Here is a 17,350-nt window from a genome sequence, read left to right as displayed (position 1 = left end):
GATGGGTGGGAGATGAATGGGAGGAGGAACGAACCTGTTATCAAAGGAAGAGGCTGCTAAGCAGTATCTGCCCTGAGTGTTAGGTGCATGCTGTGCTTTGCCCAACCTTCCTGAAACAAAGAGAAAGGACCTTACCAAGAAGCATTAGGGGAAAGCAAGCAGCCTTTCTGTATGGTTTGAAGAGCCGGAGGAGCTGTCTCCATAAAAAATCCGTAACTGACCAGGGACACAGGCTCAGAAGTATATTGTGCAGTTCTTTCAGGGGTCATGTTTGTCTTGTGAATGACTTATTTGCCTTCTATAAGGTAGTTTGCTTCCTAAAAGGATTTACTGGTCCTCTGTGTGAGGATTTGTTCATGCTTTATGCAAAACTTTTGACATTTTCAGATTATTTCATGACATTTTAAAATATTTCTAATAAATTATTTGTTGCAAGCTGGAAAGAAGAAAATCCTTTAGCAAACACACTGCACTGCTCATTTTAAAACTAGCACAGATTAAAAGCAAACAAATGGATTGAGGAAAGCAAGAGGCTGGCATATGGGCAAGACAGGTCAATATGCTCTCAGAAAGGTAAGGGATGATTAGGCTTCTGGTTAAAACTGTAGAGATTTTTTTCTTGCAGTTGAGAAAATTGGGAAAGTCTGATAGGATATAAAGTATTTAAAGGCCTGAAGACATAGCTTGATCAGGGTACCAATCTAGCAAAAGCCTTTCATTTTACCCTATAGCTGTGCTTCTTATCTCTTTTCTCTGCTCTCATCTTTGCACCGTTAAAACAGTAAAACAAAAAAATTCACATCACACATCAGTCACCTTTCCTCCACTTTTCTATTTTTCCTCTCTACCAAAATACCGTGATGAAGCCACTAAGCATTGTTCTTTGCCCCTTATTTTCCATAAGGATTCTACAGATGTTCCTCCGGCAATAAAATACCTGTACACGAGATGCACATCACATTGAGAAAATACTCGTACAGTAGTTGTGCTAAGCTTGTTATCTTCGCCAACACTACAAGGTCTCGTATTTTGTCACATTTTGTATTTCCATTTGCGTGGGGGGGGAGGGGAGGAGGAATCTCTCCTGTTGCAAGATTGAAAAGGAAAAAAAATTTTCCTAGTTTATTTCCTATTTCTCTAGGACCTTTAGTTTGATTGCAGGGTGCAAGGTAAGATAACAGAGACTTGTGCTAGTGTACATTGAGAGAGCTGTCTCAGAAGTTAAAAAAGGAGGGTGGGGAAGAAGAAAGTCATTTTAATACAATAGTTAATGTGCAAACTAGAAACAAATTCTGTTCTATGTTTTGGGATAGTCCCTCAGAGCTGATATAGAAGCAGAAATGTATACCAAATCAGAGCACTCTTTGCCCCAAGTTATTACTTTATAATACTTGCACAGAATTAATAGAAAGTCACCATAATTGCACTGAGCCCCAGGGAGCTGTCCAAGAATTACTTTATAAGGCCTTATAATCTGTACACATTTTGAAATTTCTTTTTAGCCTATGTTGGGCAATTTACCTCATATAATCTCAGAACACTTATAAGCTGAGCATATTAATGAAACTGGGAACCAAAAATCTTCTCTCCATGGTTTTCTTTCATCTCTCTCTGTAGTTCTCATGTACTCTTGGCCATTTTTAAAGCAAATGATGTCACCATCTTGCCTGGGAATAGCTCAAGTACAACAAGCAAGGTAGGACACTAAATATTAATGAGCACAAGAAGGCAGCAGAATTCAGGCCTTCTGTATTCAGCCAATATGTAAAATTAGATACTTTCAAACAAACACCCTGTACAGAACCAATCAGGCCTCAGGCATGATCATCATTTTGAGCACTTTGGGGAGTAAGAATTACAAGCCATTGAGTGAGCAGCCAAATATGATGATGTCCTGGCAGTGCCTTAAAAAAAGGTCCTTTTAGGGCCTAGCTAAGATAGTGTGATATTGAAATAAATTCCATCTCCAGTACTATCAAATTCTCCTCCTGCTGCTGCTATCGAGCCAACCAAGGTGTGCAGCATGTTGCCTTGGGTGACAGAGAGCTGTCTACAACAGACTCCTTTAATTGCCATGCATGGGAGGTCCACTTACGTCAAGAGCAAGCTGGTGGCTTCTTGTACAATGTGATAGCTCCCGGGCTTGGACAGCAGCTGCAAAGCTTTCCTCAATGTCCTGATATTGCTAAAACCCTGCCAGAGGTGTGGCATTTGCTAAGGATCAGGTAAGAATACGAGCATGTTCCTTCTTTTGTCCAGGCCAAGCTCTGAGACCTCTGGGTCACTGGTGCACAGATGAGTTTGCACACATTCTTTTCCTGAAGGTAATGAGAACGTCCAAGGTCTGAGCTCTGAATTATGCATAAGCATGGATCTAGCATGCCATGTGGTGGCTGTAGTGTAATCAATATGGGACATGAGCTGTATAAACTTGCTGCAGGCTAGAACTGGAAATGGGCATGGCTGGCTACCTTAAAGCATTTAAGTAGAGAAGTGACATCCAGTTAAGATGCCTTCAGACATTATAGGTACATCAAGTAAACAGTTGTATTTGTTCTGATATCCAGTTAAGCCACATGATAAACCTTTGAGGACAGCTACAGGTGGAAGAGTTTATTTAAAATAAGGATGTTTCCTCCTTTGTTACAAAAATGTGTACCCTAAGTGTCTGTAACTTTACTTCTGAAGTCAGTGAATTTAAGACCGAGATGTTAGATGACTCCAGGTAAAGCCTTCTGAGTTATGGATGCCACAAATTTTACTCTGCTGTGGGGAAGGGAGCAGGGGGAGGTCAACTAACGTGAAAGACTATATCCACTAAAACTATATCTATTATCTTTGTGCTTCTATGCAGAGACATGGCCGCCTTTACCATGCTATCAAAGCAGGTGGAGCATACATAAATACTGTCTTGAATTAACACACCACGTGTGCATACACAGAGGTTTTTGGGTTTTTTGAGCTAGTTCTTGTCTTAAAGATCCAGCAGACCGAAGAATCAGTCTCAAAACATTCCCAAGTATCCAGTCCAACATTTTCCACTGATATCAAACACTATTAATTAGTGAGAAAGAGCAGGCTCTTATTTTGCAAGATTAAGGTGCAAAAATTCCAAGGCATTCAGAAAACAAATTTAACCAAGGAAGTTAACATTGCTTATTTTCAAGATACCCAGTTTTATGGTTTGCCTTTTTATAAGAGTTTTCCAGGTGTATAATAGCAAGTTTGGGTTTCCACAATATGCATTATCTTACTGAAAACAGAAGAGAACGTAAGAGCTCTGTTGTGATAGTTAGTTCTAGAGAAGTCATTTCATTGCAGATATTAAGCCATTGAAATAAGTGTTTTATTATATGGAACATCTAAATATTGTTGATTTATTTGATACTGCAAACAGACGTTGATGAATTCTTTCAAAACTGACTCTAACAAGTGGGTCAAATACAACCTTCAAAGAACCAGAACCTGTATTTCATCTTCTATTATTTCAGCAGAAGTTAGCTGTTGCATATAGTGAAAAGAACAAAAAGAACAATGCTATTGCAGTTAAATGAAAATACAGTCTGTTCTTCATGATGAAGGTCAAGTTTTGAGAGGAGAATGAGATTCTAAAACCAGCATTCATTAGGAAAGCAAAAAGTTCTATTGTTTCAATACTGCTTTAGAAGGGATTTAGAGGAACTGAACTCATAAGAAACAATACTAACTTGCATTAATCAGGAAACTGATTGACAGTATTTCCAGTTCTCAGTACACAAAAGTGTGAAGATTTGCCTCACATTTTCTTGTGTGCTTGTTTCTTTAGTTTCTCTCTGCCAGTATGAAGTATAGAAACTTTCTCTGACTGAAAACTGAGAGTTTTGTATAGTCATATGATTAATTTTTTTTGAAAAACATTACATTTTTATAGTTACATTTGGATACTACTTTACTAAGCCAAGTTATTTGTGTGGAAATTATACTCAAAATATCAGGAGTGAGATAGCCAAGAGCTGAATTATAAATGAAGTAATAACTTCTGTTTTTCTAGAAAGGAACAGTGATTGTAAACAGGCTACATTATACTGCTTCTTACTGAAGCAGAATATTTCCTCTTACAAGTTTAGCAAAAATTTCTTCTATTCAGGTCGACATTTTCCATGACAGGTGTGTGCTTCTATCCCTCCCTTATTTTTAATGGCCCAGACTTACCCATTTCTAAAATACAGGCTACAGTCATTTTGTCAATATTTAAGAATTCACAGTACCTCTCCTTTGCATTGCTATGGTCCATGTCACAGTGAAGCTAGGTCATTACAGCTAGCTTATTACACTCATGTGCTTCCTGGAGCAAACACTGGTTTTCTACACGAGACCTACAAGGCAGAGACAGAGAGCTATTAGAGAAAACGCCTTCACAGCTTCCTACAGAATCCAATCCATGGACATGTTGCAATAACATCTCCTGATGAACAGCAGCAGATAGATAGGGCAAAAGTCTGAATCCTGATGAGATTATGTTCAAGATAAGCTTGGATATAGGACAGTCTTCGGAAAGGATACAGATGTTTCTGGTTATGACCAGATTTAGTTTTAAGTCTGTGCAGAAATTAAATATTTGAAGCAAAAGACACTCCAGATTTTAAGTATCAGATTGAGGAATGAGTTTGGGACTGAACTGGCAAAAATGTCAGTTAGGTGGCTAAAGTCTTTTTTGGGACTATCTTACTCCATTATCTTATGATACTTTGCATAATAGGATATGCTGAGTATGTTCTCAATGAGGTCAGTCAGTATCACACAAGCAACTTTAACTGTTTATTTCCAGCTACTTCACAATATGGATGTTCTTTTAAAGTACAGCTCTGTCTATATTTGACATGCACTTAAATCTTTGAGGTACTAAGCAACAGCGGACTTTGACTGGAGAAGTGAGCAGTGTGCAGTCCGAAAGTAAAGCCCAGGCTGCATACATAAAGAGCAGGAAGTTAACGCTCACTCAGGAGAAAGAAGACATTTAAAAGTGTCCGAGGCACCAATCAATTGTCTTCACAGTGAGCAGATGAGATGAGGGAAATGGTGTAAGAAAGAATCAATGTTTCTGAAAGCTGTAGAAAACTATCTGGATCAGTTTATTGAGCTATCAAGCAGATGAGACCATAATGGATTTTAGTTCTAGGAAACAAGCATAGCATGACAAATAACAGAGAATGCTGGTTAACATTTAAGAGAAAAATATGCCAGAAAAAATGGTGTCTGAGATGTACAAGAACAGCTGTTAAAAAGGTTGTACCACAAGTGTATTGGATTTTGAAGTCCTTAGATATTGAAAGTGAGTTGCAAAGGCCTGCAGGATCAGTGACTGAGAAATCTCATAGAACTAAGTAGGATAAACTATTTGATGTGAAAGATAAACATCCCTTTTTATCAGAAAGAGGGCCCAGTTGCATTATTCAGTATAAACAATGAGAAAGGTCTTGTCCATGGTATTTTTGACAGCTGCCTTTTAAAAGTCTTATAATCTTCTATCAAGCTAATCCACAAAACTAGACAATATTGTCCCTGTATTTTTCACCTGCCTCCATTGGTCTTCAAACATTTTAGAGGGCATAATAGAGACCATATTAACCATATCACAGGCAAAACAATGCCCACAAGTCAAGTCATCTCTTGTGTAGAAAATGTGTATTATTAATTCAAAGTGTATTATTTCTGAACCGCTGCCTGCTCTTCCAACTTCATTTACTATTATTCCTTTTACCATAAGGTATCTTCAATTACACGAAGGCCAAAAGAGAGAAAGACTTCAATAAGAGTCATTGCCAACAATAAGACAGCTGTTGAAAGAAAAGCCAACAAGAAGGAAGAGACCATGAAATCTGCCCATCTTTGAGTCAGTACAGCGCTGGGTAACAGCGATTGTGCAGAGTAGCTCTGCCGCAGCCCAGCATTGGAGCCTAGCCAAGAACTTTGCTGTTGCTCTCTTTGCCATCTCTGCTCAGGCACGTTACACAGGCACATCTCTCTGGAGCAAGAGAGGGCACCACTGCGTGTACCTCTTCATGTTCACCATTAGCACAGTACACTGCACGAAACACTCCCACATAATAAGAGATTGCTCCTTCTTCCCTTTGTTGCCCCTCTTAAATATAATTCTCCTCCTTCAACTTTTTTCCAGCTTACAGAACTCCTCTCCAATCACCTCAGAATTAAACTGCACAGTTCAGTTTTATAGTCTAAGTCCATCATTCAAGGCCTCTAGCCTTCTGTGTTGCTCTTCACTGAACTCCCTCCACTTTGTCATCATCCTACTGCAAAAGGTTATTTCTTAAACCACATGCCCATAAGCAGAATCATGGAATGCAGAAAGGCTGGCACAAAAGAAAAAAATTCAACTGTAGCAGCAAAAACAGGCTTGCAGCTCTTACTCACCTAGATCAACAATTAAAAAGAAACACTTCAGTAACGTGCTTCTTTCACATTCAACATAAAAATCACAGCAGCAAAGCTACTTCAAGAAGCTTTGGTCTTGCGCTGACATACCTCCTTTTATCTGGAGGTCTTCCACTATTCATTGGAGTCAGAGCCCCGCCTGACTTATCTGTTTCTAGTTTGGCTCAATGACTTAGACCCTCACTTAAACAGCTGCTACAGCTGACTATTGTTGAGCTAACTGAACTCATCAACTTCAATAGTCATCCAAAACAAAAATACGTGTTTCTTCAGGACTCACACAAGTCATACCAATCAAACTGATGGAATGTTACCTTAGATAGGTACATTTCTATTCACCAGCTTGTGGGAAGGGGAGATGGCAAAAGACAGATATTCAGAAAACCTTAATGGCAGCACATTTAGTAACACATCCGAGGAAATACTTTTTGCAAAGCATGCAGCCTCATTGTCACAGGGGGTAGGGATTGACGGGTGGGCTGCAAACATTCAGTTTTAGAATTCAAACATTAAAATAAGAGGAGCTCTGCCCGGAAAAGGTGATCCACTAACAAGTGAACACTAAGCAAAAAGTTCTTCTGTGGGTGGTATGTTCTACAACAGCTTTCTTGAGGGATTGGTTTATATCTCCCTCTTCAGCACCTACTACTAACCCTCACATTAGGAGTATCACTTAGCAGATCTAAAATAATTTCCCTTTTCTTCCTATGGCTTTAAGGACAGAGATCCTTCTAATCCAGGCTCTCTATGGCCACTTTTGTCACTTAAGCAGCAGGAAGAACTCTAAAATAGGGCTATAAAACTATTATAATTTGGCCCCAAGACCTTGGAGATCCTACCAAATTCCCAAAGGCAGCCAAGGTAACAGCTTACAAAGAGACAGAAAACCCGTGACGCTTCTGAAACTTTGAGAAGAGTCACCCGCCACCGTCGTACAGAGCCATGTCCTTCCTCAGCAGACGTACTCACCCAGCTAGCGTGGGTACTGACAACCGTGCAGCCAGAGTGACTGGAGAAGAAGCCCACAATATATTTGGCTTGTATAAACACAGACTTTCTCCCTGATCTCCATCAGTTCAATCATGTTTTAGTGGTATATAAGTTTTTGTGCTCAGTCCTTGGGTGAAATTTAATCGGTTGTCTTATCTAGGAGGTCAGATCTGACGATCCTGTTTGGCTCAAAATCTGTATCCGTAAATCTTCATGCAGCTCACAGTTTATATATGGAACAATGTCAGGCTCTCGCGTACTACAATTGATTGTGAATGACTGATATGGAGATGATTATGCTTCCAAATCATGACACTTTAAATTACCACTTTAGTTCATTCACAAGAAACAGAATGATTGTCATCGCATGACATATTTATCATTGTCAAGCTGAGCCTGCTATCTCTATATCACAGGTTTCCTTTGTTGCTCCTAGGAACTTATATAATGGAGTCATGTCACATGTCATGAGGGGTTTTCTAATCTAGCTGCAAATCAAGAGGACAACAAATAGCGTGATTACTTGTCCTTAAAAGTAGTACATTTTTTGTTGCATTTACAAAACCTATACTTTGCCTTGACAGGTTTGGGAGGCAGTTTAAAGCTCTTGTTCTGTTCTGTTCTGTTATCTCGTATTGTCTGAATAGTTATTTTAACAATAGGCAAAGAATAATACTCCTGAAACCTGCTGGAACACGGAATATTGTACTGGAGCACATTTTCCTGTCTTTAAAAAAAAAAAAAGACAGAAAAGAACTATCTACAGACCTCCTGCTAAGTCAGTTTTTTTCCTATGGCATATTGCTCTTGCATGTGGTTGAGTATCTTTTTGGTGATAACATTATTATTTAGGGGAGTATTACTATTTAAGGCTCGAGTAGCTCATGCCGTTGTACTAATTTGTGGGTGAATGTTGCTTATTTTTAGTATCCATTCAATCATATGCACTGGGCTGTAATGTTTAAAAATGAATTCATGAAAAGCATGATACAAAACCCACTAAACTGAACAGAAAAACTCCTCCTAGTGTTCTGCCTCCCTAATTTCTATAAGGTGCCCATGATGCTAATGTGGAAAGGGAACAGAGAGACTCATAAATTCGTTTAAATTATTTTTCTTTACATTAGTAACTCTAAACAGGTTGACCTCTGTGTTAAGGTATGATTCCAGTGACTGCTAGTCAGGTGGAACAATCCACAGAATGGAAACATTGCCAGTGTCAAGGTGTTAATTATCCTTGTCTTACCAGACATACTGTCTGAGCGTGCAATAGGTATATGAAACCCAGAAACCCAGAAATCTCGGTTCATTTTGTGTTTCTAAAGCAACAGATTATGACAAGACTTTTTTTATGCACTTGACTGAAGCTTACAAAACTTCCAAAAGATTGCTGAAAAAAATAGAAGCTTTGGAGGGGTAATGGGAAGACTTAAAACAACAAAATTTCAAAGCAGATGACACAGTTGTAGAGAGCATTTCTTCAAATCAGAACAGTTTACCTTTTCTTCTGTTGTGGGATAGGTGTGAAACAACCATGCAGAAACCAGTCTGCAGACAGGTGAACCGATCGCAGCACAGGCCTGACAGCAGAGCTTAAGTCAGGCTGCTGGTACAGCTCTGATATTCGCAGCTGAGAAACATCTGCAGAGCTTTGCGCAAATGCCCATGAAGGACAATGAGGAGTCCATGACTGAGAGTCTATTGCTCTGCGATGCAGAGCCATGAGAAGGAAGTGGTGGTGTCCATGGCCATTTTCACAGCCTGAACAGAGGAAGTTCAGATGATAAACTTCCTGGCCATGAGGGGCTAGATTTGAAGCCCAACAGAAACATTTTGGGGGTCAACAGTGGGCTTTAGGCTACATTCAGGGGAAGGGATTTAGTAAACAATGGCATGCCAGACAGTTTACAGGTAAGCCATTTGCAATAGGCGTCAGGTCCTTCTCCAAACATCCTGATGTTTTAGAGGAGCAGTTGGTTGATTCATTCTCCCTCACTTGGAAAGTCCACTTCTCCAGGGAACATTTTGCTCCTTCTGCACTTGCCTATTTTGGAGACCCCCAACTGTGAACAAGCACTACTCTTCTCCCTCCCTCCCACCTCCACTTCCAAGTCCTTCACAAAAGATCTTGCAGATTACACCCTCCCACTCAACAGCAGCAGGCCTGGAAATACTTCTTAAATATAGACGAAATTGGTCAGTGGACTAAATTTTTTCTGAGGTGTCATATTGACTGAGTGATAAACAGAATCCATAACTGCATATGTGTCAGAAAACTAGGGTAAAAATCCGAGGTTTATTAATCATCTAAGGCATTTCTAGTAACCCTTGCAAGTGTTGTTGGTTTAAATACACAGTTATCCTTTTTCCATGACATTAAACAAACAGTAGTAGCAAAATAATTTAATTATTTAGGCATAAGATGAGACCAAAAAGCAGAAGGAAGTGAATTACACAGAATTTATAATGTACAAGGAAAATGAGTGCTGAGAATGTGTATTTTTAACTTCGGCACTGCCATTAGGTGATGGCTTCTAATTTTAAGAAACTCTTTTCAAACATCCCTTCGAATAAAAAAGACATATACCAATGTAGCAAAATCACATATTTTTAAAAAGAAATCACACTGAGCATGGGGCTGAGGGAAATCTCATCTTTATCAAGAGATTATAATTTTAAATTAAGTCTGCATTGTGTGTTACTATAGAAACTCCCATTTTGTGGCATGTTTGTGGGGAAAAAGTCAAAAGTTGCATTTTAATGAAGGCAGATCACATATTAACTTCTTCAGGATAGCAAAATAAAATAGAAGTTTCTGTCAGAAATTGAATGACTACCCAAAATAAGGCAAGCTAATTAAGGTCATGCGGAAGGAATATTAAATCCTGAAGTGACATATGTCATGTTCATTTTTCGACACTAGTCTCCGCCTTACAGATTATGTATTAGATACTGCAGGAGTCTGATGGATTGAGAGGCTTGTTGCCATGGCAATATTTGCTGCTTTGCTGGTATTCCCTACAGAAAGTAGAGGATTTTTTTCTACTCAGTTAGACAAATTGGCTATATATAGCAAGAGATGTTGGAGAACTGAAACAGCAGAATCTGGTGGGGGGAGGCTGAGAGAAGGACTGACATTTATAAGACTAAGGAAGCACAATAGACCATATATCAGTGTACGGGGAATGAGGGAAGTTGTTGAAAGAGAGAGTGAAAGAGAGAAACAGGGGAAGAGAGAAAAAGAGAAAGGAAGAGGGAAACATGGAAAGTGAGAATGAGAAAGAGAGAGAACGAGGGAAAGAGGGAAAGAGTGGGAAAGAGAACAAGAGAGAAAGAGGAAGAAAAGAGAGGAAAGAAGAGAGAGGGAGGGAAGGAAGGAAGGAAGGAATGAAAAGAAAGACACCTGCATCGTGCATTCAGTATAGCTCACTTTTAAGGGCAGGGAGAGCAGCAAGAAGAAAAGGTAGTGTTGCCTAAGAGAAGATTACAGCTGCTGTTGGTTTACTATATTTGAGATAGTTTATGGCCTCAGGGAAAACTAAGAGGTAAAAACCTCTCAAATGGGTAAAGGAACAATGGCATTGCTTACTGCTGAAATTGTCAGTGTAAATCACAATTTGAGCTCCAGATATAAGCTTCCTTCTTCAGTTATTTTTATTTCTTTTAATTTTTGCTCACAGCATTTTTAAAGCAAGGTGTTGATATCGTTTCCATCCTCCTCTTGGCACGGTAAAAGCAAATGAGCTTCAGTCAGATGTTAGGGAGTACTGTCTCTTATGTATGGTTCAGTCTGTTGCTCGGAGGTGTGGGAAGAGTGTGACAATGTGGTTTCATTTTAATATTAGCCCATCTCAGCCAAGCATCTACGGATTACTGCAGAGAAAAAAACCCAGACTGTTTTCTCCTCTTTTCCACTCTTATCCATTTCACATGCAGAAATGCACCAAGTAATCTACAGTATTTGCCCTGAGGCTTAGAAAACCACAATTACAATAAGACTGAGCAGGCAGCTCTAACTGTCCTCAGTGCTGATTTACTTGCCTAACCCCAATGTTTCTTCTTTGTCATGCAAGTCATCCATTACAGTTTGTAATTTTTAGAGTGTCAGAAGCAGAGCTATGGTAAATCATTAATATAGTCCTTGCCCCAGAGAGTTCACACTTACGAGAAAGAAGAGTGCAATGACAAATATGCATTTCAGTGACCAAAGCTGACTGGCAACTTCATGACCATGGGGCATCCTGCGAAAATGAGCTTTAAAAGGAAGCAGGGTGAAGAAACAGAGGGGAGAAGAGCAGATCTATAACCAAGATCCAATTTCTTGTGCATTCTGAAAGGAAGAAGAAGTAGCTTCAGTTTAATAATAGAAAGAAAAAGTGTTAGCAGACTGACAGAAAAAAAAAGGGAACACAACTGCAACAGTGAACAGTGGAGGGGGATGTAAGAGTGTTTGTATGCAGAGGGGAGGAAGGGGAGATCTTAGTAGCAGTTTTACAGAATGTATATCAATCAGTCTATGTATATTATACATGGTGTGTATTATAACAGTTTTAGTGATGTGATTAGATAAAAAAAGATGTGCAAGATCATGGTATACTCTTAACCAAGCAGTGAAGAAGTGAGGGAAAGCAGGGGCAATTAAGGATGATGCTATGAAGATTGAAAGAGCAGCACCTTCTGTTCATAGCAATAACTAGAACTGGGAATGAAGACAAAAAGGGGTTTTGGAAGTGGGGAGGAGGGGAAGAAATCCTTTCTTAAACGTATTAAGAATCAGGTTTCAGACAGACATTAAGACAAGCAAACTAGAGATCATAGAATTAGTTAGGACTCAACAGAAACAGAGAAAAGTTGTGAGGCAGGAAGAGAAAGGAGAGAATTTTAGTATATATGTAGAAAAATGTAGAATTATTTTCACCTGTAGAACCTCAGTCAGCCCACACTTCTTTGAAAGTGCAGGCACTAGAAAACAGGTCCTCATATAACTCATGGTTGAAACAGCCATGCAAAGGGGAGGGGGGAAAGGAACAGGGATCGGAAGTAGAGACTCTATTGCGATAGAAGGATCGGGCTACTAAGGGAGCAATTGAGTGAGGGCAGGGACTGAGGTAAGCTTTCGCTCTGATAGCCCAGCACATGTGTATAACCCACACAGCTGTTGAATCAGAGGTTGCTGGGGGAAGGAGGAGTTGCTTTTGTTCTTTTTTTCTTTTTTCTCCTGAGGGGAAGGCTGTTTCGTTGCTGATAACCCACACATCATAGATGTAAAAATGCAGTATATGTCATGGAAGGAGACATAGTAGAATTGGCAGGAATGAATGAGAATCTGTAGAGAGGGAAGAAAATTAGAGAAACTCAAAAGGGGCAGAGGTTCGAAGAGAAAGAACAAGAGACCTGAGAGAGTCAGAAAGGGAAGAGTACAGAAAAGTTATTATAGACCTACAAAAGCATGGAAAGGGAGGGACTGATGAATGCTGTTATTAGAAAAACAAATCAAAGATGCTATTAGGAACTTGAATTGGAGCAGCTTCAGAGAAGCACTGCAAGTGAATGCTTAACAGATGTGGCAGAGGTGGACAGAAAGAATTAGGGTTGTCAGAGGTGGACTATGCCCCTCTGGAAATCCTATGCCACGTTCTGTCTCTCCATGATCAACACTTAGCATTTCAGAAGTATTAACTACCTACTTGTCATTATGTGGCTAAGACTTACCCCTGAGGACAAAACCATGCCGTATTCTCCCACTCCTGACACCTGGCTAAGAAGCCAATGGGACAGTGTGCTTAAATAAAGGCAAGCTGTACACCTGTGTGTACATAAGGTGTGTATACATAGACAGTGAGGATCTTAAGTCTCCACACAAGGCCATGGGTTTCTCTGCCAATATTTTCGACACCAAACATAAAGAATTTGATCAGAACAAAGATGTGGGTGGGATACACAGTATCATTGCCAAGGTGGCAAGAGAACAACAGATGTGGTCTTTTACCTTTTTTTTCCCACCAGCAGTGAGGAAGCTATTAGAGAAGCATCTGCTATTGATTCACGCTGGTTAGAATCCATTTACACTGGCTGTTTTTGGAGCCATTACAATATACAGTCTGTCATGTAAATTGTTCTTGGTCTGTGAAATATTGATCTATTAGATAGACATGCCATGCAGGCACACTAAACACATGCGCTCAAAATCCTTGGGGATTTTTCTTCTTAAACAACAGATTATTGGCCGTGTTCACTAGCTACTTTTACAAGCAGCTCAGTAATTTCCAGCTTCAATGTCCTCCTCAGCCTTCCACATAACCAGAGGCAATATTTGATGTACTAGGGACTAAAGACGTGACTTTTTTTCATTTAAAATAAAGTTATCTTCATGTGCACAAAATATTTCTTAAATATAAACACACACACATATATACACGCATTTGTGTGTATATGCATGCATATGTATCTCACGCAACCGTCAATCAGATAATTTAGGCTGGAGGAGGTGGTGATGGATTGAGTTCTTGGGTCGGAATTTGTTTTTGTTTTAAATCGTACATTGCCAATAACATAAAAGAGAAATTATTTACAGCTGATCTGTAAATGACAGTGATGTATGAGAATAGCAGGGAAAAGGCAACTGTGTCTATACATATTCTAAACCCATCAGTCTGCAGTGAAAGACTTGAAACAGCTGTGATTTCAGAGCTCTCCCAAGCCAGGAAGTGTCAGTGTTAACATGCCTAGGCGACCTTCGTTTCACAACACTTGCTCACACATTTCCTCCTGGATCGTCCTGTGATTCCTTCAACACAATGCACAGTCCTTTGCAGAGAATAAAGGAAATTATTATTGTCTTCACCTTACAGACAGTAACCAAGATAGGAGGTCTGAGTTACTTGCCAAAGGCCAGAGGAGGAACCAGGGACAACAGACACTGCTAACGCCACCCTGTGTTCGTGTCCTGCTAGGCCTTCTGCCAGCAATGCTGCACCTCACTAGTGTTAGGTGTGAAGGCTGAGTAACCAAGATTAAAAATAGAATTTCCCGGTCTCAGCTGAGCACTCAGGAAATGAAGGGGGCACCCAGGTGGCTGTAACGCCAGCCACTGAGAATTTCCAGTAAGTATTTCCAAAAGCTTTCAAAAAGGAAAACTAGATGAGATAGGGACCAAGAATGGATGGACCATCACACAAGTCACACTCTATCCACCTGTGAATATCATAAGTGACAGAGACATCAGGTCTACAGCCAGCCACCTTTGTCACTATATCTCCCTGATTCACCTACTAAACATCACTCCTGCAGATGGAGAGAGATGTCCCAAGGAAAAGCAGAACACAATTAGAGACCATATTATAAGTGCTCATGTCCTAATTTTGCCTGCCTCTTGTTAAGACATTAAAAAAGACTTTTAAATACAGTTATTTTTGTGTTCTCTTTGTTTTAAAGGGAGAGAAAGCTTTGTGTCATCATACCTATCCTCCATCGTCAGTCAGGCTAAAATAAAGACCCTTCACTAGCACAGCAAAAATTCCCTCCCCCATCACATGTGCCACAGAAATAACTGCTCCAGTGGCAGAAGGCAGCTCTAATCCTATTTGAACCAAGTACTAGGGAAATAAAATATACTGAAATGAGCTGTGTTACCCCGGTACTAGTAGCTGTATTATAGTACAGGATAGTCAGAGGAAAGAGGCACAATTTGTTTTGAAACGTAGTTCTAGTGGTTTGGTGGGCAGAGATGCTGTTGAACCCGTGATCTGCTTCTGCTGCCAGCTTTGCCCCCTCCCACAAATGACAAGGCCTAGCTTTTACTACTAAAGAGTCTTTACTGATAACAAATTTCTAATGCCAGACACCCAGAAAATGCACTTCCATCTTGGCCCAGCAGTTTCTGGCAGAGGAAAACATGGGAGTCATGACCAGGTATCACAGAATCACAGAATCACAGAATGGAAGGGACCTCGGGAGATCATCTAGTCCAACCTCCCTGCTCAGGCAGGATCAGAGCATATTTAACAGGATCTCATCCAGGCGGGTTTTGAATATCTCCAGGGAAGGAGACTCCACAGCCTCTCTGGGCAACCTGTTCCAATGCTCTGTCACCCTCACAGGGAAGAAGTTTTTTCTCAGGTTTAGGTGGAACTTCTGTGCTTCAGTTTCTGCCCGTTGCCTCTTGTCCTGTTGCTGGGCACCATGGAGAAGAGGCTGGCCTCATCCTCTCGACGTTCCCCTTTCAGATACTTGTACACGTTTATGAGATCGCCTCTCAATCTTCTCTTCTCCAGGCTGAACAGGCCCAGCTCTTGCAGTCTTTCTTCACAGGAGAGGTGCTCCCGTCCCCTCATCATCTTTGTAGCCCTCCACTGGACTCTCTGCAGTAGTGCCATGTCTCTCTTGCACTGGGGAGCCCAAAACTGCACACAGCACTCCAGGTGAGGCCTCACCAGGGCTGAGGAGAGGGGCAGGATCACCTCCCTCGACCTGCTGGCAACACTCTGCCTAATGCACCCCAGGAGACCATTGGCCTTCTTGGCCACAAGGGCACACTGCTGGCTCATGTTTAACTTGTTGTCCACCAGCACTCCCAGGTCCTTCTCTGCAGAGCTACTTTCCAGCAGGTCAACCCCCAGCCTGTACTGGGGCATGGGATTATTCCTGCCTAGGTGCAGGACCCTGCACTTGCCTTTGTTGAACTTCAGGAGGTTCCTCTCCGCCCACCTCTCCAGCCTGTCCAGGTCCCTCTGAATGGCAGCACAGTCTTCTGGTGTATCAGCCTCTCCCCCCAGTTTAGTATCATCAGCAAACTTGCGGAGGGTGCCCTCTGTCCCTTCCTCCAGGTCACTGATGAATACATTGAACAAGAGTGGACCCAGGACTGACCCCTGGGGGACACCGCTAGCCACAGGTCTCCAACTAGACTCCGCACCACTGACCACAACCCTCTGAGCTCGGCCATTCAGCGAGTTCTCAATCCACCTCACCGTCCACTCGTCTAGCCCACACTTCCTGAGCTTACCTAGGAGGATGTGATGGGAGACAGTGTCCAAAGCCTTGCTGAAGCCCAGGGAGACAACATCCACTGCTCTGCCCTCATCTACCCAGCCAGTCATTCCATCAGAGAAGGCTATCAGATTGGTCAAGCATGATTTCCCTTTGGTGAATCCATGCTGACTACTCCTGATCACCTGCTTGTCCCCCAGATGCTTAGTGAGGACCTCCAGGAGGAGCTGTTCCATCACCTTTCCAGGGATGGAGGTGAGGCTGACAGGCCTGGAGTTCCCTGGCTCTTCCTCCTTGCCCTTTTGGAAGACTGGGGTGACACTGGCTTTCTTCTAGTCCTCAGGCACCTCTCCTGATCTCCAGGACCTTTCAAGGATGATGGAGAGTGGCCTAGCGATAACATCCGCCAGCTCCCTCAGCACTTGTGGGTGCATCCCATCAGGGCCCATGGATTTGTGGATGTCAAGTTTGGACAAAAGATCTCTAACCTGATCCTCCTCCACCAAGGGAGAGTCTTCCTTTCTCCAGCCTTCCTCTCTTGTCCCCAGGGCCTGGAATTCCTGAGGACTGGCCTTAGCAGTGAAGACTGAAGCAAAGGCAGCATTCAGTAACTCTGCCTTCTCTGTATCCTTTGTTACCAGGGCACCCGCCCCATTCAGCAGCGGACCCACGTTTTCCCTAGTCTTCCTTCCTTCCTTCCTAGTATCCTCATTGTATTTATTTCTCATCAGACTGTTTAAAAGAAGTGAGATGTTAGAGGAATGTACCTAGTGCTATAAACTATTGAGGAGTTTGGATCGCTGCCTTTTGCTAAGGTACAAACCATAGGTCGAGATGGCAACTGTGAGTCTTTTACTCAAATATACCTACAGAGATTTACATCAGGCCAGAGCAAGGTACTCTTAGCCTCCAGCCAAACGTAAATGTCTTTGCAGAAAAG

General features: G+C 41.3%; 1 protein-coding gene across 10 annotated transcripts in view; it reads left to right on the top strand.

The window, feature by feature from the left end:
- KCNJ6 (potassium inwardly rectifying channel subfamily J member 6) overlaps positions 1–17,350 on the top strand; it is a 177,251-nt gene that overhangs the window by 58,773 nt on the left and 101,128 nt on the right. The window contains exons 3-4 of one of the 10 annotated variants that reach the window (XM_068913956.1): positions 905–1,019; positions 1,618–1,696. The exons of the other annotated variants lie outside the window; for them this stretch is intronic. The gene's annotated coding sequence lies outside the window, so the exon portion shown is untranslated. The remainder of the gene's footprint in view (positions 1–904; positions 1,020–1,617; positions 1,697–17,350) is intronic. 10 annotated transcript variants of the gene reach the window in all.

Source organism: Struthio camelus, chromosome 1 (assembly GCF_040807025.1).
Source record: "Struthio camelus isolate bStrCam1 chromosome 1, bStrCam1.hap1, whole genome shotgun sequence".
Lineage (NCBI taxonomy): Eukaryota > Metazoa > Chordata > Aves > Struthioniformes > Struthionidae > Struthio > Struthio camelus.
This window is presented reverse-complemented; position numbering and strand designations above follow the sequence as displayed.